At 44.9% G+C, this 22,578-nt stretch overlaps 1 protein-coding gene and 1 non-coding gene across 5 annotated transcripts in view; one reads left to right on the top strand and one right to left on the bottom strand.

The window, feature by feature from the left end:
* The window catches only part of LOC119650585 (uncharacterized protein DDB_G0284459), a 268,771-nt gene that overhangs the window by 95,041 nt on the left and 151,152 nt on the right, over positions 1–22,578 (top strand). The gene's annotated exons all lie outside the window — the stretch shown is intronic.
* Trnaq-uug lies at positions 3,421–3,492 on the bottom strand. The gene has a single exon. It is a non-coding gene; the product is annotated as a tRNA-Gln (tRNA).

Raw genomic sequence — 22,578 nt, 5'->3', positions numbered from 1 at the left:
TCATTCTCCTTTTGTCGTACAGACGGCGTGCCTCACTTACACAGAATGTTCATCGGGATCATTCCCGCAATAAGATCCGCTGACCCGCCTGAGATTTTTCCGAAGGCACCACTAAACGGTGAGTCATGTTTACTTTCCTTCGATTGCTCTTTCTGTGCTTCCTCCCAACTTGGTGATTTGTATAACAGTCTTGAGCGAACCACTGCGGCCACAAGTAATCTGCAACTGCATCTTGGGCGTCCAATGTGAGGCATCATCCACGCTAACGATAGGCTAACATTCTCACAGCCACAGTCCAGGCGAAATTGGTCTTAACGTCAATCATCACCCCCAGGTATTTGGTAATCGGTTTTGAATCGTATTGCTTCTACTATGGTTGGTAATCAAAACCACTTCCATCTTTTGCTCCATGAAGTGCAGCTAAATTATCTCCTGGACTCTTTTATGGCACTAATGGTTTTGTTAGAATACATTTTAACGTCTTCACGTTGTTTTGTGACAACAACAAACCAACTAGATCATCTTAGGACAAGGAAACTGTTCTACATCACGTTTCACAGGAGGACCGAACACTGAATCCTGTGGTGCGACAGTGCACTTCTAGAGTCCCTCATCCGTATCGTACCAGAGGTAGCTTCTGAGGAGCTTAGCCAAGTAACTAAGGACACCTGTTTTAGCTAATAAGTTAATTATCCACTCCCTGCTGGCTGAATTGAACGGAAGCTTCAAAACTACGTCTATGGGGTCGATCATTGAGTGGGCTTGTCGAATTCATCGTCCGGATAGACCATCCATTTTAGAGGACACTCTCGAGCCTTCCTTCCGTGTCGATAAAGCAAATCGGGTGGTGGTGTGTTCATGGATGTCCTGGTTGCTTAGCAGGCGTCGCGTCGTGAACAAAACTAGTTCTTGCCTCTTCCACCGAGTGGGGAAAGTTTTTTGTTACATGGATACTTCAAATGCGCTGATAAACAAGTCTGGTCTGGCTTTAACGGCAAGTTAAGGGCTCCCTTGGGGACAGCACCCATCTTCTTGATAACCAGCCAGCATGCTCTTCCCCAAGGGTTTTAGTCTGCTTCCAGGAAAAGTTCCTTGAAGCTCTCTCGCTTGCTGGTTACCATACCCTTTTTAAGCCTACCTCGATGGTTTGCAAATGCCTCCCGTTTTTCGTCGAAGTCTGATCTTTTTATAGATCATTGGCAGATCTTTCTTCCTTGAAAACATGTCTTCCGCCTGCAAAGCATAAATTCTGGGTCAGCCTTGCACCCCCTGAACATATGACCTTCTCCTCCATACTTTTTGCTCCTTTTTGATTTATCGCAATCGCTGGAGTATTTCGCCGTTATGAAACTAAATTCAAGGCATTTGGGTGACTAGACTCGAGAGATACCTGCAAACGACAAAATCTATTTTTGCATTACCAATCGACAGCAGTTTGAACTCCGCTTCAACTGGAAAACTTATTGATGCCGTTTCCGTGCCTTTAAATCCCTTCTTCAGTTCTCTCATTACGGAATCTTGCAAATCAAGTGGTCTGATCTCTTTTCCTAGTGCCTCGAGGATATCCTCCTTGGTCGTGATTTCATCAATGTTTTACATTGTTTCAAAATCTCCTGCTTTTTGCCCCGTATTTGTTCCTCATCTCCTAGAGGCTTCTCTTCCCTGTCAAGGAAATTTTCAGCCGTTTTGCCTGGAGACTCCTTTTTGGCAGCTTCTGATTAGGCTGATGCTTTCCCCAAGGTCCATCAACTCCGGATTGGGTTTGACCTTCCTAAGGATATCGGCGTATGGTATTTCACTTGCTCATTCCTGATTCGGGCTATAATCTTCTTTTAGGTGTGGCACTTTTCTCTCTGCCACCCTTGGTCCATGCTTCTTCGAAGATCACCGAGGTTCTCTTAAATGGATCAAGTACTAGCTGCGTAGTGAACCCACTGTGAACTGATGAACGAGCAGTCTGTGAAGCATCTTTTTGTATTTTTCGAGCAGGCATTCTCGCGAGTGATGGAATCATTTTATATGCCTCTTTCTCCAGGCTATTGGTAGTATTCGATGCAACGGTCGCCAGGTAGTCCACCACCAAGGCACTGCAGTCGACGGATGACGCATGCTTTGAACAACTCAGCGAATATGTCCGATCTACATTTCATTAAGGGTCTTATTCGGCAGTCCATCTAATTCAGGGATTTTACTCTCTGGTGACTGCTGGCAAATTCAAAGAACCCTGAAAGTTGCCGGCCCTCTTTTCTTTCTCAGGGAATGACCCTTTGATAAACTTCAACAAGAGAGTAAGGTACAGGATCTATGGAGATGAACGGCCTAATAGACTGCGTCCCCTTGCATTTGTTTTTCTGCTAACCCACTCAAGTGGCCAAGCGTTGAAGTCAACGGCAATCACTTTTCGACTTCAGCCCCTTGTGTCGAGAACAAGATTCTCAATCATTTCCTTGAATTCAGATAGTGTCAGGCTAAGTGCGGTGTTGCAGCTGTAAATAGATACACGCCTATTTTCGGCCACACAAAGCCACTAGTTGCCTGATTCATAGTGCATTGTAAGGCTTGCCGACCACACCCTTTCTGGATTCTTCGGATTGTTTTAACATTTGTGCTCAGCTCTTTTAGGTCGGGATCAGTTTTAACCTTTTTGAAGGACAGATTGCCCTCGCTTGATGCAGCAATGGCCTCTGGGCGCATTCATGCTTTTGCTTTCCTTTCCGCCTTTTTGTTGGTAAATTTGATCCATTTAGTGTTTTCGTTCCCCTTTGGTTTCCTTACACTAGTCGACATTCTCAATTTGGCCATGTGTTTTCCTCCTTCTGAACTTCTCTTTGGAATTTCCTTCGTCCTACTGCGATCTGTTATAGAGGACTCTGTTAGCCCTCACCATATTCTTCGGGTCACCTTGTGGTTCTTCTTGATAAACTCGGGCATATAAACTATTTTTGCTCCAAACTGGATGAAGGGTAATTCGTCCGGACCTTGGCTCTGTTCTCTACGAGCCCCGGGTTCCTGCTTTATATGCTCATGGCATTGGCGGAGATCCAGACTTGACAAGCTCGTCCAGAATAGGTCCATTTTCTTGGTCCTTGAGTACTTTTTCTTTTTTCCCCGAATCTAAAACACTTGTAGTATCAGATGCCACGGCGGCCAAGCTGTTCACCACCGTGGCATTGCGGTAGAGGGACATCGACGACTGGGAGCACGCCCTATACTTTCTCTCGTCTACCATGGGTGTTCTATGTTCTAAGTATCTTTCCCATAGCCATCTTAGTCCACGCAACAAAGATGGACAAACTCAGTCTGAAAAGAAAGAGCATGAACAGATATTTACACATTAATAAATATGCCCCTATCCACCACCTGGGGTCACATTTGATGGGAGATCTGGTAACTCCTCCATCACAAAAAGATGCAACCAGCAGGTTCCACCGAGAATTGAACTCGGATCTCAGGATTCAAAGTCCTATGTGCTAACCATTACACCATGGAACCACATGTTGTGTGGGTCATCTGCAAACAGAGCCGACCAGAGAGTGGTGAAAGCAATCGCCAGTAGTATCTATAAGCGAATCTATTTGGCTATGGTGAATTCAAGAGTATCTAGAAAATGAGCGGATGGTTCAGTGTCACACTATATGTGTCGATAATTTTATCAACGAAATAGTGAATTTGTGTGTTAGTAGATAAGATTGTGTGGCTACTGACTGTAGCAGCATTCATACCTATTTATGGTTTTGCGGGAACCTAATTAAAATCAGTTCATTCTCAGTCTATCTGTCCGTCTGTCTACCACATGCACTTTTTTCAGAAGCAATGATGGCTACTGACACGAAATTTGGTCGAAAGGTTGGAACTGTGAACCCACACGAATCCAGTAAATGGAGTCTGAGGGGAATCACCACGCACGCCAAGGAGAGGTAAAAATTTCAATCAGTAAAAAAAATGACGCATGAAGGAAGTGGAACCAAAACTTGAACAGGGAGGACTATGAGAACCCTCTCCCTGGTCACAACAACGATTTCAGCTCTCTCTAAAGTTTGAGAGAATGCATGTTCAGCCATCCATCTTTCCACTTGCCGCATCACCATTCCCAGAGTGCGCAGAGCTTGCTCAACCGTGCATCCGGTAACCAATGCCGCAACCTTATCCGTATACCCAACCAGATGCGATTTATCTGGCATCTGGATTCGTGGAAGACTATCGTAAAAAGACCTCATCCAGTTTCACCACTTGGATCACCTCTTCAATGATATCAATTGTAGATCGCCCCGCTCTAAAACCCTCAGTCAGCTTCCCCACTGTGTCCTCCTCGACTATTCACTCGCAAGTTATTCGCATCCGTATCGGCATACCATGATGGTGAACTCTTGTCTCGGTACTATTCCCTCAAGAGCAACAAGTCAGCTTGTCTTTGTTCCACCCCATCAGGTCGTGAGCAATTGCATACCTATGGATCATGGTGGTTGACTTTTCGCTTTCTATAACTCTTCTTTGAAGATCACAGCCACATCTTCTTTCTACAGATCGCGGTCCTTGCAAAGGACACAATACTTTCCGGAGTTTCACACAACTTCCCCGCAGTGGAAAAGCTGTCTTCTCAGGGACAGCGGCCATGACTAATTTGTTGAATTGACAGACGTAACTTCCACCTTAAGGTTGCTCACGTTTGGGTGATCCCTGTTCATCACTTCCTTCACCTCTTAGGTATTAGTGAGACAACGCGGATGATTTATTTCTGGGGTGCACTTGGTTTCTAGTCTGGAAAACACTACTTTCGTGCCTCAAAAGGTGCTGAACTGCATTTTATGCAACTAGGGATTGCAATATCGATGTGCTTTTTCCTCAGCTCCTCGTCGGCTGTCTTCTAAAAGTTTCGCTGGTGTGCAATAAGGTCCAGCAGTTCTTCATTCATGGAGATGTTTCACTGAACGATGGTAGCAGCCTTCATTTTCCGTAGGAATACCCTGCATTTATTGAGTAGCCTTCCTTCCTCTAGCCTTCGCTTTCGGATGAGGCACACCCTCTCCGGTGAGATGACTTGCGTTTCCGGCTGGTTGGAGAGTTCGTGTCCCTATTTTCCCGACAAAGGGATGTCACACAGCTCGGAGTTGCTATCTTTTTCGTGGCTCTTTCCGAGCTAGAATTCGATGGCGTCTCTCCTTTTTGGTCGCCCGGAGTCTTAGCCTATACAGTGTCAATTCCTTTTTCACTTCTAGTCGCCTTCACCGTTGAGACATTGGATTTTTCTAGTTTTTCAGTATGTGACCGTCGTAGCTTTGCGCTTTTTGCAAAGGCATTTCGCGTGGTGTATTGTCAATCCTTCTAAAAATTGTGACTATTGCCGGTTGTGTTATACTGTTTGTTGTTGGTGTTGTCATTTTAGTTTAGCTGCAAATCGCTATCGCCTCTAGAAAGTGCAGTCGCCTTTAATGGTCTCCGTGATTATCTATGCGAGCAGGGGGGTCACGCGTGGGCTGATACGAATCCTTATGGAAGTTTATATTCGGAGCCGGGATCAGGCCCTAGTTAGCAGTCCATCCCAATAAACATGCACTGCCAACTTAATGGTGTCATTGTTTTGAATGTACTTGCAGCTTAACCAGGGTTATTATCGGGACGGAGATAGCTGTAACATTAACCTGAAAGCCGTTTCCACGAGCTGACAGAATGCCCCAGCTGTCAGTTTATGTGCAATCAATTCTAATCGTTTGCCAAATCATAAAGCAATGTCATGCCGGGTCGTTGTCGGTCACCACCAAGTTGACTAGTGGTTATCCAGGGTTACAAATTGGGAGATGGGCGTCAGCTTGGTTCGAGAATAAGGAGGATCGGTGCCATCCAGTAACTTTACCCTGCCTGTAGGAGCCCTTTTGGCCCCATATTGATGCCCATAATAACTACTCAAAAATGATGGCTTCCATCCCTCCTTAAAAGCTATGACGCCGCAAAATGAGGCTACTTGTATGTCAAAATAGTACCATTAAACTCCATCCCCCCGTGCGAAAAGAAAAGTATACAGAAAGAAGCTAAAAGTCTTCACTCTTAAACCCCGTTGGAAAATCGTGGCGGCCACTTCCCACGATAAGGAATGGCGCTTCAAATGGGGGGAGGGTATTTTGATATCATCATCGGAAAGTTCGATATGTCAACGCAACGTCTGCAGTGGGAGAGGATAAAAAGCATGTGCGGGGGAGGAAGATGATCCCGGATTTCTAACACCAATGAAGAATTTTGATAATCATCCTTCCTGAAAAGGGGATATTTTCCTATCATTAATTAGGTTGTTAAGAAGGCAATCATGGTCACAAAGTGCCACGTATCTCTCCACCCACTCTTGGAGTTTATGTGAGAGAATCTCCCGTTTCCCCCTTCCGGCTGCGAGAGTGGGGTTCAAAGCTAAACCAATTTGAGACACCATAACTTTTTAGTGGGCGATGGTCGCCATATTTTTGGAGAGGGGGAACCTTCCCCTTCCTATTGAGTACGTTCTCTATTCTCTCTCTTCGACGAGGTAGGGAGGAAAATTCAAAATTTGTCATGATAATATAAAAAAAATCCTGATTTGAGAGCTGAAACTTTTTGAGGCATGGTAACCGCCTGGAGTTCATCGGGTTTCAAAGAAAGAGGCCTCCCTACTCCCCCTCTTCGGCTCCGGCTTACATTTCCAGAGGAATTCTTTCCATTGAAAAGACTACTTTATGCTTACCTAGAAAAGCGACCTTATCACCGGATTATCAAGGAAATTCGTCTTTCATTACTCTTGTGCACACAAATAAAATTTGATCCTCTGCACCCTCTCCGTTGATGCGCATTTTGTAGGTAATTATGTCAAAAGAAAACGCATCATTTACTATTAACATTTTCCACTAAAAATACTCCAATAAAACTAGCAAACAAGCAAATATGTATGTGACCCTTAGAAGCACACTTCGCAACCCTCCAACTTGGATCCCGACGGGGATATAACATGCCCGGCAACATTTCATCCTTTTAGGAAAATGCGGCTGCTTTTCCGTGTCGTCTAGTATATAACATGGAGCCGGGTCGACGAACATTTGTTCGGTACGTGGCAGCCTCGAATAAATATTTAACATGTTGACCTAAAAATAATTGCCACTGTCGCATCCCATCGACAGATCTGCAGGCTAATGGCTACATTAGGGTACAATTTTCCCTTTTCCTTTTCAACTCCGCGCGAATCTATTCGGTTTGTTAGACTGCAGATGTGCTCGCTCTCCTTTCGGTGCGGTAGCTCCAAAACCCATCAAATTACCGCTGGAAATCCTTTTTCATTTCCTGGTTTTTTGGTGGCAATTGCAATGGCAAACTTATTGATTATTTTATGGCGAAAGTGGTAGTTGCCTCGATACAGTTTAGCTTCATTGCCTGAGAGGAAAAGTTTTCAATTCAGGAGAGGCAACAACCGGTTTAATTAAAAACCATATTTTCCGAATGGGACTTGAGGGGACTTGGGAACAAGCTGAGCCCGGAAGCATTCCGAGATAGTTTATGGGGACTTCTTTGGCTTTTGATGAAGCAGTTGATTGCTAGGGAAAGAGACACTTCCTCTGCTAGTTTTTTCTGACATTCTAATGAGCACCGATACCCTTTGAAGTTCTTATCCTTTTTGATCATTTCTGTTTTGGGAGAAGTGATACCAGCACTTCGAAATTGAACCCGAAACTGAGCTTTAACTTTGCACTGCTCTCAAATGAACATTGACACAACTTTGTGCCCAAAAGCAGCAAGACTCATGGATATACCCACCCCCCGCAAAGCCGGTCATCAACAAGACCCAATTCCCTCCTTTCGCAACATCTCAACCGCTTGGAAAATTACAAGATTGTGCCCAAAACCGCATTGAGCGGAAACTCTATATGGAAATCGCCGAATGGCGCATACAACCCATTGAAGTTTATTCCTAGCAAAACACCGCGAAGTGTTCGGAAAAAGGAACAAGGACACCAGCCCGAATTGAAAGAAAGTACACATAGTACCCGCACACTCCATCCTAGGTATTTGCAAGGATACATTTTGTTATTGTAAGCATACGAAAACCACTTTAGATTGATGTTCTTTGGGATGTAAAGCACAGAGGTCGGGTTTTTTTTTCGTTCTGCAAACTCGGAAAAATACGAAAAAAAAAACGGAAAAACACAAGAAAAATCGATCAACCCCAAAAGCCTACGCCCGCGGTCACATTACCATTGCCAGAAGCAATAGTGAAATTCACCATGTTAAGGATGAGTGTAGTTTTGCCTCGGGGCACTCATCTTGTTTTTATAGCATCCCCCGGGGGCTGGATGAGATGGAAAACATCAGTTTTGCAGGCATGTTGTATGTGTTGTTGTATCTAAATAATAGCGCCATCGGGATCAGGACGCATCGCTGACCAATATGTAAGCGGGACACTAAAGTTCGATGGACATTTTATAGAGTAACGAGATTTTTTAATGGACAGTATCATGTTTTATGGCGCCGGGATTGAAATAGATACAAGCAAGCTTATAAAGATTTTAGATGGAATCCGCAGTATATTTAGAGATGAGTAAATTATTTATTAGGTTGTAAATGGTCGGGAAGCAGGTCATTGGGTTTATTTATTGAATTGCGTGACCAACACCAAAGATGCGGCTGATGGTGACAAAATTGTTCTCCTTTTCGTAGCAAAAGGAAAGAGATTTGGCTATTTGGCGGTGTGGAAAGCGGAAGGACATATGGAAACTGGGTCAAAAATTATTTATGGAAAACACGTCAGAAGGAGGAAATCATTTACACAAGTCAATTTACGAAATTTCTCGAGGGACTCAAGCCTAAGTCTAATCTTAAGATAGGCTGCAACCTGCACATACCTGAGAATACCCAAAATTATTCAGCCATCAAATTGCTATATAATTTGTCTGGGACAAAGATAGACTTAGTGATAACATCATCATAAATTTGGGGAGAGTAATCCGCAGAAACCATCACCTACTTCTCGCACACATAATAACTAAAGACTCATTGTTATCAAGGACACTTTACAATAATTGAATCCTGAACATCCTCTCCCAGCTGAACACAATTCCCTTTAAAACCTGAGCTCACGAAAAAGCCATGCTTCACCAATGTAGACGGACACTTGCATATTAGGAGGAAGGACGTTGTTAGTTCAGGGAACACATTGCCATCCTGTCCCTCCACCGGTCCAGCTCAACCTTCTTCGCAACAAGAAGAACCCAAACGTAATACGTAAAGCAATTCCGGCCGCACAGTCCATCTGGCTCCTGGCTCATTTTGCGAAGAGAACTGCCACTCGGGAAGTGTGTTTCGACGTTTTTCTCAAATCCTCACTCTTGCACATTATCATGCAAGGACCCTGAATTGCAGACATTTACTTTCTTACGTTTCCCAGGATCTCGTCATTAATTGTTTTAAATTTTCATGGAGGGACTCCTTCTTCTGGCATCTCTTGGTCCAACTGTATGTTGTAGATTGACCGTGAGAATTTTTTACGAAGGCAATGAAAGCGAATATTTCAAGGTTTCAAGCTATCTCTAAGAAACCTAACAAGAAAGCCGAATTGAACACTTAGGTGTAAGTTAAGTTGTTTTGGTCTCTGCCCCGACAAATACCTAGATTTCCTCCGATTATATTCTTCGACTAACAACTCGAACTGCCAGAAACTAACAGCCCAGTTTGACCGCCAACAAAGCTCACTACTTGTGATCTTATTGGTCAACTAATTTGGTTTATGCAATTAATCTAAGCTACGGTCCTTCTGGCAAGGTAACTTCAATTTGAATACAGTGACGGTGCTGTCCATCGAAAAGCCTGTATCAGATAGAGAAGGCAGAAATCAGTGAACCTCCAATTATACCCTTGAGCAATAAAGAACGACATAATCACTGACATGAGGGATCATACTTGAGACCAGAAGAAGTGTTTTTTAGGCTGAAAACCATTCAGTGCATTCAGTGGTCCTTCAGACTACATTGATATCTTTCTTGATGCCCATCCTGGACATCTAGTTCAAACTTTTTCGTGGATGGTTTTATCGCTGCCCTCCAAAGGTAGGTGAATGCATTTAAACACAGAACGTTGGACTCTTGCAAGGGTACGTCTACTAACTACAACTACTAACTAAACAACTCCGTGTCATCAGAGAACTAGCCTGGAACCGTTTGACATATTACTTGGGGATAGTCATCCCGCTTTTCCGGCTTAGGAAGTTAGGAATTCCTTTCACCGACAAGAGGGGAGATACCGAAGGGAGTTGTTATCTCAGGGAACCCCTTGCCATCCGCTCCAGCTCAATCTTCTTCGCAACAAGAATAACCCGAATGCACAACGCGGTTCCATCTTCAGCATCTCTCTGACAATGTTATCTGGAGAGTCTGGAGAAAGCTCCCCTGCGTCTTCATAAAGCTGCTGACGAAAGCCATCCCATCATCACAAAAGAAAAAGGTACGTACGGTCTCGTTCGCCACTCCATTGCAGAACTATGTTCGTGTTTAGCCTTTTTTCGGTGGGAATTTTCGAAAATGTGGAGACTCCCGTAGGAGTCTAGTTTCCTAACGTCGTTCACTTCCTTCAAAATACTGGCGTTGTCCAACGACAAATGGTGTCCCTGCTCTATTATATGTCTGTCAACCGCGGGTTTTACGTGTGGGTTATTCTTATTTTTAGCGGATTCGGCCTCCTTATGTGTTCTAACGCCTTGGTGTAGTCCACACCTGCCGTTTTGTTTGCCCTACATAAATCTTGTCGCAGTCTGAGCAGCAAATCTTAAGTGCCGCTACCTTGACTGATTGTAACCGGGTCCTAAGTAGGTATTATTTACTGGTCGAGATGATCCAGAAGTCACGTTTGTGAAGCCGCCTTTTGATGTTCTTCGTCCGACCCGAGTAGATTAATGTTATCCATTGCCTAGAATCTGTGTTCACTTCCTGAAAGAGTGTTGACAGTTGCTGTCTTGAGGCCTGGCGTAGTTTCTTTCTGATTTTTTGATTTTCGATGAGGTTCCTGTTTTTTGTGAAATAGGATTCACTCATGCACGTGAAGGCCAGCTTATTATACAGTCTAGCCTTTTCCCTCCATTCGGATGAGTTTTCGGGTGTCGTGATCCATTCTTCGAACAAGTATAGGGCTTTCTTCATCGGAACAGCGCTTTTACGTCGAAGGATACTAGTATTTCATCACTTTGTATCCCCCAAGCCTCGTTGAGTCTGGCAATAACTTCTCTACTGTTTCTCACTGCTCATTTTCTATTTTAAGGCCTACTCTTTTGACTTCGTCCAAGAGCCACTTCGCACTTGGGTCAGTGAATTCGTTGCTACTCTTTACTTCGGGTTTATCCAATGCAATGTTGAAACCATGAGAAATCATTCAGCCACTTACTCGCTATATCAATATACCAACTCTGTCTGTACAATAGTAGATCCGGCAACGAGTGTCAGAGCATCATCCGCAAAATCGACCACGCAAAACTCTTCTGGCTTGTCGAGCCTAAGAAGAGAGCAAGTGCCGCAGTATCATCTTCATAATTGACCAAGCGCGACTCTTTTGGCATGTCGGGCTTGAGCAGACTATCTAAGTCTTCCAGAGGCCCGGCCCTAGGATGGATCCCTGCGCTACCCCGACGTGACCTCCACCCTCCTCTGACCCTCTAGCGTCTCATAAAGCAGTCAAAGGGGTCTCAGGTAATCCCTCAATATCCATGAAAAATAGGTCAGCACGTGGAAAGTATTGCCTAGTGTACCCAGAATGTCTTTCCATTTTAAGGAATTAAAGGCATTTCTGATTTCAAGCGTTGTGGGGTGCACCAGCCGTCGAGTTTGGCGGATGTGAGCCTCCGCACAATGAACGGCTTGCATGACTGTGGATTTCCTTGCTCTAAAGACAACCTGCCGGAGAGATAAACCTCGGGAGGCACGTTTGTGATGAGCTTTTCAAGTACTTTTCCGGTAGTGTCAAGCATACAAAGTGGTCGGTAAGAAGACTGCAGCGCTTCTTTCCTTTGTCTGATCCGCGCGAGCTTCACCACCTTGCAAATAATAGTAAGAATCGTTGGCGCAACATTTCATAATGGGTCAAGGCCTTAAAGTATGTAAGAGCACTTCATTCTAGACCGTGACGGTACACTACAGTACACTGTAGGAGGCAACGTCGTCAGCATTGCGCTCGTCATGATTCGACTCAGGTACTAATTCACAGCTGCATCGACTGGTATCCGACATCCAGTCACGATAATAAATCCCTCTGCCACCAGTAAGATTTGAATCACAGCCTTCAACTACGATAGCCCAGTGCTCTAACTACTTGAGCCATTCAGACATACCTTGTCAAGAGAAGGACAAATGCTCTTTTTCAGGCCGATCAGCAGGTCTGGCCGATGTTGGAGCACCAGCTTGCATACCTCTGCCGGGATATCATCGCTTCCTAGAGGTAGTAAGGACTACCTCTATCAGGTTTTTTATAGAATACTGCCCATGAAAAGCGGTCAATTTGCTTAGCCTTAAGTGATCAGGATTTCTCCAGAGCCGCGATCTTTCGAGTTACCTCGTCGACCCGGTCCAGCCGGCACTAAGCTTTGCTTCTGTTTATCCGTTGCAAAGTTTCCTTTTGGCTGTTCTGTATTCTGTCATTATGGTACGTGGCTCCTCTCGGTCGGTTAAACTTTGGCGGCTTTTGTGATACACCTTCTGGACCTCTGCAAATTTCGCTGTGCACGAATACCTAGAATACTTGTCACGTCTTGATGCTCCCCTAGGCATGAAGCTCCGCAGGTCATCTTTATCAGGTTCGGGAACAGTGCTCTCCAACGCGGCCCCACATACTCTAACGGTTTTGACAAATCTCCCATTGTTCATATCCGTGACGTTTCACGCACAGAAAAATGCCGAGGTGGCACAAGCCGCCTGCCGACAATTTTTCCAAAACTCGCCACCCGTTCACCAGTGACACCTTTGATTTCGATGAAAAGATTACGTCGAGAATGTTTCCTTCGTAGCTTGGCTGGTGTTAAAAACAACAAGTCCTGTAACCGCAACCATTTCGAGAATTTGTTTGCCTCTGCAGTCTGGGTGAGCTGTTTCCCATTCAGGTGCCTTAGCATTAAAGTAATCTCCGACCAGGATCCACCCCTCTGCATCCAGGATAGCGTCCTTCAAAGCATCAAGCCTACTCGAAAGTTCGGTATTGTCTCATTCAATGTTAGATAGACCCTGAAAAACGTTACCACCAAGCATCGAGTCCATTCAAAGCCATCCTCTCGGCCTTGGGCAAGAACAATAAAGACGGCAGTGGTACCTGATATGTTGGGGTAGCTGGATTCTCGTTTCTGTATTGCTCACTAATGAGTTCTAGGTCAACTTTGATCTTCGCAGTGAACTGCGCTAGCAACTCATGAGCGATTGCACTCTGGTGCATATCTGTAGAATGCGAATCATGTTGACTGGTTCCTACCTCTTTCTAGCTCGGGTCTGAAAACTGGACACCGCCCCGAGTCCGTAGTGTCCAGGATGCCATCTTCAGACGCGCCACGATTCCTGCATAGAAAACAATTCTCCATTTCGTTGGAGGTATTGAATTTATAGTATACCTGTGTGGATCTGCGATGTGTTACCCTTTTCCCAGGCCTCCCGTAAATTGTAGACATGTTCACATAATATAAACTTTTGTAACCGGCCCGGATTCGTATATAACATATTACCCATCCAATTCTAATTTCCCGCTGTTAAGAAATTTCCTTGCGTATTGCTCGACAACCCCACCAGTTTTTGGCCCCGGGAGTTCGCAAAGGCATTCAGATTTCCAGAGAACACGTAGGTTCTAGGTTACAAACCAAAGCCTTCTCTCCCAGGAGCCCTTTGACTGCTTCACAGAATGTAACTTTACCTCTTTTCCTCGGGCCCAATTCGACATGGAGTTCACCACTTTCGTTTTCCGATTGGAAAATGCTGCGCTGGTGGCATATTCCTCCTTCATCTTCCCAGGTTTTTAGTGCTCCACCATTTCCACCTTAATTTTAAGTGGAGGTTTTTCTGACGACGCGGCTTCTTGTCCTTCTTCGCCTTCTTCTTGTGATTCCCCTTCGTTTTGTTTTTCAAGTTCGCTCTGCAACGGTCAAGCTGCGATCCCTTTAGCGCTTGCTGTGTAGTGGGGGTATAGTTGTGTCTACTTTTTACGCATCTTCTGTTGCTCTTCATGTCCGCATGCAGTACGAGATTTGATCCAGCAGCTCCTCCAGCCCCATTAGCCGGTTTTTCATGCCTTCGCTTCTCTAAAGGAATGTCGCAGGCTGCATGTGCTCTACAACTGCTGCACATTTCTTGATAGCCCTTTCCTCCTCCTCGTCTTCCTAGTCTTCTCTTGTTTACAGTATTTGCCCAACCCAATGTGTCGTCGGCTATTTCAAGACTTGCTGCATCCTTGACAGAACGCTGCAGTGAGCGACGCATTTTCGTACTACTTACAAACTAAGCCAACAATTTCTTCATTCCCCCTTTCTCCTCACTTATGTTATTTTTATACTCCGTAGCAGCTTTTACCAGGTTTACCAGAGCATCGTGTGCAAAGGAAGTAGCAACAATAGTCAGAAACGTGTATACCCTCAAGGAGAAAACCCCTACCCTAGTTTCGTAAGGCTTGACCTACGCTTAGCTGATCACTGAACTCACGGACGAATCAGCGCTCACTCGGGGCAAGATATTCAACAGTTACCACATAAATACACACTACCCGACCAGGGTCCCGAAGAGACTGGCTCCTGATACACGTCACAGTTACCACTTTGGGAGAGCTAGGCTCACATTACCCCATCAACGCGCCCTACAGCACTGGAATATACTGTAGGACCACCCCTGAGGGGATCTCCTATAGTATACCGTAGTCCTGTAGTGTACCGTTACGATCATAACTGAAGTGCTTTACCCAGCTTCAAGGCCCACATCAAATTCGACTCTCGCGCCAACGGTTATTGTTATAAGGAATGACAGACACTAGCCGTACCTCATCTACCTTTTCGTTTCTGGGCGTTTATAGACTTATCTATGGCTAATTTTCTCCACATCCTTTGAATTCAAATTGGACATGTTTATTAAAATTTAAATTTGGGGCCTGATTTTGGCCCTACTAGGCCGCCGCATTTGTCTTCATGAACTTGCCTGCCTGCCCACATCAACTTATCTCCGAACTAAATTTTCCTGTCTCGCTATCCCGGAAATTCCGCACGAAACACTATTCACATCATAAATCCAGTAATAGTCCTTATAAGAAATTTCAAAGACATTTTCCACGAAGGACCATACCTGAGGGAACAACACGAGAAATTCTCGTTTAAATTTTAAGGATGCAATCGATTTTCATGACCGTCCCCCCTCTGTTGAACACAAGGAATCCGGGAAGTCTCAGATAGTAAACGACTTCCGTTTCATCCATCCAACCCATGAATTTATCCTTTTCCATCCGTTTTATATATGACGCTTTCAAAGGAACAATATGTGAAACATCAAGCAAAAGGTGGGGTTGATTTTTCTGCGAAAAGTTGGAAAGCATTTTGTACGCTTTTGTTGCAGATTCTCAAAAGGATATTGTCGTTGTGCATACGAAATAAATTCTTGTTTCCTTTGATAAGCAGACGAAGTGGTTTTCCTTTGAAAAGGAATGACAAATGAGATGTTTGCAGAAAATTCTTTGTTGGAAATGACTTTCCAAAGCTCAGGTGGTCAATTATTTAAACTCGCAAAAGGAAAGGTCGGGTCCGCGTGAAGGTGAATAACGAATCGCATTAGGGTAGACGAAGGCAGGGGCTGTTAGACGAAATCGATCCCTTTGAATGGAGAATGGATAAAAGCAGGCACAAATAATGAGATTGACGCTCCTGGTAACAAATGGGGCAATTTGAGCTTGTCTTCCACTGGATACGGAGTCTGTTTGGATTTCGGCCCTGTGTCTGCCGCTCCACAAATCTCAATAGCTATTCCTAGCATGATTGCCACAATAGCGCAACAATACTACCTTTATTGTGTTTGACAAATTATTCCAGCATGTTTCCCATGATATCTTTTTCGTACATTTGTTCGCATATCCTTGATGGAGCTGCCTCGGAAAAGCTAACCCCAAACAAATGTTTAACACATAAACTATGGAATGTAACACATTACCACTGTTGCTGCTTACGCTAAACTTTCTTTCCTTTACGGGAGCTCTTCAAAGCCTCCCGAACACTCATCATAATAAAGTTCACCGAAAACATACCATCCAAACGTTATCCTTGTCATCTCTCTGTCAATGTCAGCAGGGAATAATGATGGTAATTCCGAAAATATCCTTGAAAACGTTGCATGTCGGTACCGGTGCTTCCCATCCATCTATCGTCATTTGGGTGGAGGATGCCCATCATTGATAGATTCAATTGTAGGGTGAACAAGGAAAAGGGTGGAAAGCGGGTGGCAAACGTGGGAGGTGAACATGTGAAAGACAGATATGGCAGAAAGTCAAAGAGATGATTACACGAAACTTGAATTTGTAAATGGAAGTCATCAAGCAGGAAAATATCATTAGGACACGAAGAGTTCTTGGATGAATGAAATGAAGGAACAGTTACAAATGTGACTATTATGGAAATAATGTTACACATATGGTTTTCAAGATTGCTTACTTCAGGGGGATGAGATGTAGTGATGGGAAATTAAGTGATCATGTGCATCAGGAGAGTCGTTTTCAGTTAAACGTTGATAGCAGTGGAACTGAAGCAGAGCTGAAAATTGAATTCTGGGACGACTCTGCTCAATCAACTCTGCACACTGCAGGACATTTAATGTAAAGTCCAACTTTCCCTCTATAAATCTGTCTATACGTTGACGGAAGTATAGCAATTTGCATTCTCTTTTCACGTAACCCAATCTTCCCAAAGATAGCAACGTCGACAACTTGACAATTGATACCCCGATGTCAAGGATAGTTGCCACAAAATGAACCCGAAAATTCAAGGTTGACTCTACTGACGGAATATTCCTGAGGATAAGTCCTACTTCCAGAGTGGTCAAGCCATCGGGTTGATCTCTAGGTGATCCCTTACTTCCCCAAGTAAGATTGAACCTTAACTTCAAAAGAAAAACTACGGGGATAGCATTACCAAAGGAGCCGCACAAATTTGGTTACGCTGAGATAGCAAACCTAGTTGTTTGTGCCTTCTAGTAACGCGGTCAACTTACCTAAAAAAATTGACAGTTAAGCAGTCCAAACCACCAAAAAGACCACGTCTTTATAATGTGGTCCTACCTAATGTAAAACTCTTATTGACAATTTACGAAGGAAGCTCACACGTGTCCTAGGATCTGCTTCAAGTTTTTGGTTTGGTCATTAGTCCTGAAAAATTCCTACTCAGAAGTCTGTTGGAAAAACACTTTGCTATTCGTACATACGGCCTCTCGCACAATAACTAAACCTTGCGAGCCATATATTCCCGCGCAAGGAGGGATTATCAACCTGTCAGCGACAATTTACATGAAAGTCCTTCGGGTTTAACGTGAGTACTTGCCGTGTAGGCATAATCCCACGGTCCTCTTCGGACACGGATTGATTTGGAGACCACAATCAGAGCCCCGCCATGACTGGCACAGCGGTACTGGTTTATCCTGAGTGCAGGCTCAGCATTCATACCAGTGGATGCAAGGCCTATCTAACACCTCTGCCGCAACTAGTAAGTCCAGCACGCAAGCTGTGCAGCGTAACTCCACGCTTGAGCTCCGAGGAACTCTGCCCGCGATGTAGGCATAACCACAACCACCACCGGAGAACACATTCTCCAGGAATTCTCCTGGAGCAATTGCTTTTAGAGGTCCATCCCGGTTCCCATGGCGCCAGATAACTTCCGGTGAAGCTTCGTGGCAAGAGCCACTTTAGATGATTCCCTTGTGGACTCGGATCTGATTGCCCTCCTCGAGTACGTGGGGACGGCACTCCCCAACGGGTTAATTGGAATTAGCTCGAAGCGGAGAACCACAAGCAAACCTTTCCACCAGTTAACTACCGCTCTGCATACAATACAACACGAAGGACATCACAAGACAACACCAACACCACGCAAGACTGGTGGCTGTCCACCACGGCCACTATGGCCTTCGTCGCACGCGCGAATTCATTAGCGCATTTCAGTGTAACACTGCTAGCAAGGCACTGGCTAAAATCGTAGATACCGTCACCACGTGAGCGCCCATATAGTCTAGATTGCGGATGTTACAGTATGCTGGACAGACAAAGAGGACATGGAACCAGTCCTCTGAGTCTGCCCACTCAGAACACAACCCTGGTAGGAGGCAAGGTTCTGAGAGAAGAGAAACTCATTCAAGTTACCATACCCGGTCAGGAAGAAGTCCATTTCAAGTCCGAAGTCCACAAGGGAACTTCGTCACTTGATTCACACTTCATAAATCTGTTTGCAGCAAAGGTACGCCCCTCCTGATCCTGTAGACCGTGACATGCCGGACTACCTGCAGATCAAGAGGAGGAACACCCAATAAGACCTGCATGGCGTCGGTCGAGACCGTACGACACATAGGAAGACACGCGAACAATGCCACTCGTTGACAAGCGTAGAACAGTTTCCTGCTCTGTGCCGTTATCGCAAAATCACACACCATACGTAGAACATGCAAAAAAGAGTCCCGCAGAAATGGATCTAACAGCTATCCTGCTTAGGCCCCTTTCACACCTCATTACACGTCAGTTCAGTCACCAGTTTAGGCAAGCGGGACAGTGAAGCCCATAGTGTTTTACGTAGGCACCTGTCGTGAGACTTAAATCCTACGGTCCCCTTAAGACACGGATTGATTTTGTGACCACAATCAGAGCCCCGCTGAGACAAGCAACAGTCTACCAGTCTATACCAAGTGCATGGCTTAGCATTCATACTGGGGGATGCAAGAATTACCTAAATCTCTACCGAACTATGGAGTACGGCACCCATGTTGATACGCAATACCACGTCGAGGCCCGAAGGTCTCTTCTCGCTTGAGCATAACCACAACCACCATGAAACTCCCACTAGGGGGCCAACCGCAAATAACCGAGCTGTCCTCACACACAACAGGAGTTCACCCGAAGTATGTGAGTCCAGGGGCTTTCCTGGTTCCCATGGTACCAGTATACCCATGGTAAGGTTTTCAGACCAATTTTCCACTTCAGATGAGTCCCCGTGCAGACTCGGGTCTGATCGCCCTAATTAGGCCTTTGGAGCATTCGCCTACTGCATCACGGCCGGCAAACCAAAGTGATTACAGCGTCTCCCGGTGCCACCACTATGGAGGTTATCCTCGGCCACTTGGTTTTGGTTTGGCCGATAGGGTTGCCGCCCCATCTTCCTCGCCGCCACCGCTGAGCACCCAGCGACAATTGACAAGACCACATAGGCACTTCGGCGCCACTTAAAAAAAGGTCATTCGAAAAAGCAAGATGAACTGCTTGAAACGGTCATATGAAGACATAAACTCTTCGGAAGGGGCCTATCAGGTGGCAATAAAAAGAATTCGAAGAATACCCTAAGTGGCGTCTGTTTGCGCCTTATAAAAAATTATTTCCACTCAGTTTGAAGTAAAAGTAGCATCTCCAGTGACCAAAAAGAAACTGGTCGGAGTACGTGGTCATATAAATGATAACAAGGTCTTAGGCCTAGATGCCAACAGAGCTTTGTAAGTTCTCGTCATCACCTTCAATACATGCCTAAAGGAAGGAATATTTCCTACCTAATTAAAGTCGGTAGATATAAAGCCATTCTCAAGTTGTCTACCAAATATTTGGAACCAAATCTGTCAACTGTAGTTTTGGTTCAGTTTTAGTTTCGCATCCCCCAACAAACACTCTGGACTGCTCTATTCCTGGTAGGCCCGTCCAATATAGTTCCCTCAACAGTTCGTCTTCATTTTTTAATGTCATAGCCATGAAACCGTTTCCGGTTCCACAGAAGGATTCTGCCCAGTGTAAAGGCGAGCCTGCACCTTTCTTGGCTAGTTCATCCGTTGCCTCATTGCCTTCCAACCCGACATGCCCTTATACTCAGGGTATCCAGACCTTATGAAGCGAGCCGAACGTATTCAGCCTCTTAAGGCATTCCCATACTAGTTTATAGTTCACTTGGTTTGACCGCGGCAAGGTCTAAACCGTATGATTCTTGACACCGCAGATGGAAGGAGTTTTCGAATGGTCGGTGGGCACACAGGATCACTCCCAATTGAACGAAACCACGGGAAGACCAACTACCACATTACCCAGTTCTTCACGGGAGACAATGGTTTTAACAGGCAGTATCTGTATCGCTTTGGACTGAATAATTCGCCGAACTATCCTGCATGCGACGGAAAGAACCTAGATCAGGCACTGGAAAGAGCGTGAGCGAATCGTGGCATTGAAGTCGAAATAGAACTATGTAGCTTAAGGATGTGTGCGCAGGATGGATTGCTAAAGTAAGTATGTAGGAGGCAAAGCATCGACCATTCCATTCTGAGGAACACCGAGACCCCGAAAACATTCGGAAAAAGGAAATCATAATGGATTAAGCGCGTAAAATGACGTAAAATGTATAATGACCAATATCCCCAAAATGAATCATACCGCGTTCACTTTGCCTGCGCACCATCGTTCCCGGTTCGCCGAAATGAACATAATACCTCGCTGCATATGGTCCTAGGGCGTTCCACTTTGGGAAAATGGGTTCCATTACACAGCGTAGCCAGCAATCCATTCGTCGCCTTTTTTTAAAATGTGATCCATGATGTTGAAGTACCTGCATTCCCAAATTTTAGACAAAACACCGCTAGCAGATGTAGCCCTGGTAATATGTCAGGTGACATCAAACTCGGTTCCAACATCGACCGAAACGTCACTACCAAGATAGACAAATTGATTGACATCCTCGATGATCCACGCGTTAATGAAGAGAGGAAGAGGGTGATGACCAGTCAGACTGAAAACCTTGGCTTCATTGATGGTTTTCTTGTTCGACTCTATTTGTCTCTCCTACCAAACGCTCTGCTCTCTGTCAATTAACTTTCGAAAATTGTTTAATGCATTCAAGCATTTCAGCTATTATCTTTGCGATGCAGGGAGTACGCAAATACCCTCCAATAGTCGCACTCAAAACTGGTAACCCACTTTGGAATCTTCACGACCATTCCCTCCTTCACTGGGAAAGATCCTAGATTGGCAGAATTTTGGATGACTAGAAGAAGTAGCCCTACTGATATAGCCGGAGCTGCGATGAGCAACTCCACCGCGGGCCATCAAACCTAGTGACATTTTCGCCCTCGACCACGTTAATGGCCGAGATGATTTTCCCTTTTGCTTGGAAGCGACTAGCCATTTCATCCGCAAGAGATGAAACTTCATTAAGGGTGGTACGGTTGAGTGGTGAAATCGTGAAATGTTTACTCGACCATTTAAACTGCTCATCAGCGTCCCTCACAAGACAACCTAGAAACTTGCGACCACCTGAACCGTGATCAGAAAGGTTTTCAAACGACAGCCGGATCTCGTGAGCGAACCATGCTGAAATTCGGGGGTCGAAACTGTCCATCCCTACATGAAGATGGCGTAGATAAGCGAAGCCAGCTGACTATCAACTGATGGTTTCAATTTAGGTCAACATCAGCCCCTTCTTTGTTTCGCATATCCATAAGACCACTCCTAAATCAACTGTTGATTGCTATGTGATGAATCTGATTAGATGTAGGCTGGCAGTTAGTTGATATCTATTTGACCTTATGAGTGAACTTTACGTACAACGCTTAACCCACAGGGGAGTAATACCTAAGTAGGGCACCGACTTCCTATCTTAATAGAAAGCACCATTACTCAAGAGATTTCTGCGGAAGGCATTCAAACAGCCGACAAAGGCAAGAAAGCTCTGCCAAACAGCTACGACCCCGAATGAATCAGCAAACAATGGGGTAATGAAACCAATCGGCAGGGGAATGCATGAAGCAAGCCGGAGAACAGCACTATCGTAGTATGAGCTTCTCTCCTCGCCAGTCATCTCACACTCGAAAAATGAACCTAATTGGCATAAAATGTCATTTGCAGTCTGGAACTAACTCGATGCAATGTGACAGGTATGAAGTGAACCGAACTCTGGAACAGCTGGACCACGCCTTGGGCCACCCTCATAACTTCCGGAAAGGAAGTTTCCAACGAACCAAAAAAAAATCTCACAAATGGGACCCAAAAGCAAAAGAACTCTGCTTGGTCAAACCAAACGTAGCGCCACAAAAATGTTCGTTTTCACAGATAACAAAACAAGGATCGCTCCACCAAGGAACAAAAAGACGACATTGCTACCCGTCCGGACTCTACTGTCTAAAGCAGAGGTAATCAGCGGAATAAACGTACTGATTCAAAAGGGCGAATCTGAGGTTAAGGGATTTAAACGGAACACCGGCTCCGTCACTAATAGTAACTTTTATCTGGCATCCGGCACTGGAGAAGGGAACAAGCGCTTGCCGAAATATCGATATATGTCAAATAAAAACCATTACTAGCGAAAGACGGTGTTGCGTTTCAATCCCTTAACCTTTTCGCTAGAAACACGATGAGCCCACATTG

This window comes from Hermetia illucens, chromosome 3, assembly GCF_905115235.1.
Source record: "Hermetia illucens chromosome 3, iHerIll2.2.curated.20191125, whole genome shotgun sequence".
Lineage (NCBI taxonomy): Eukaryota > Metazoa > Arthropoda > Insecta > Diptera > Stratiomyidae > Hermetia > Hermetia illucens.
Note: the sequence above shows the minus strand (reverse complement) of the source record. Positions and strands in the feature narration are given on the sequence as shown.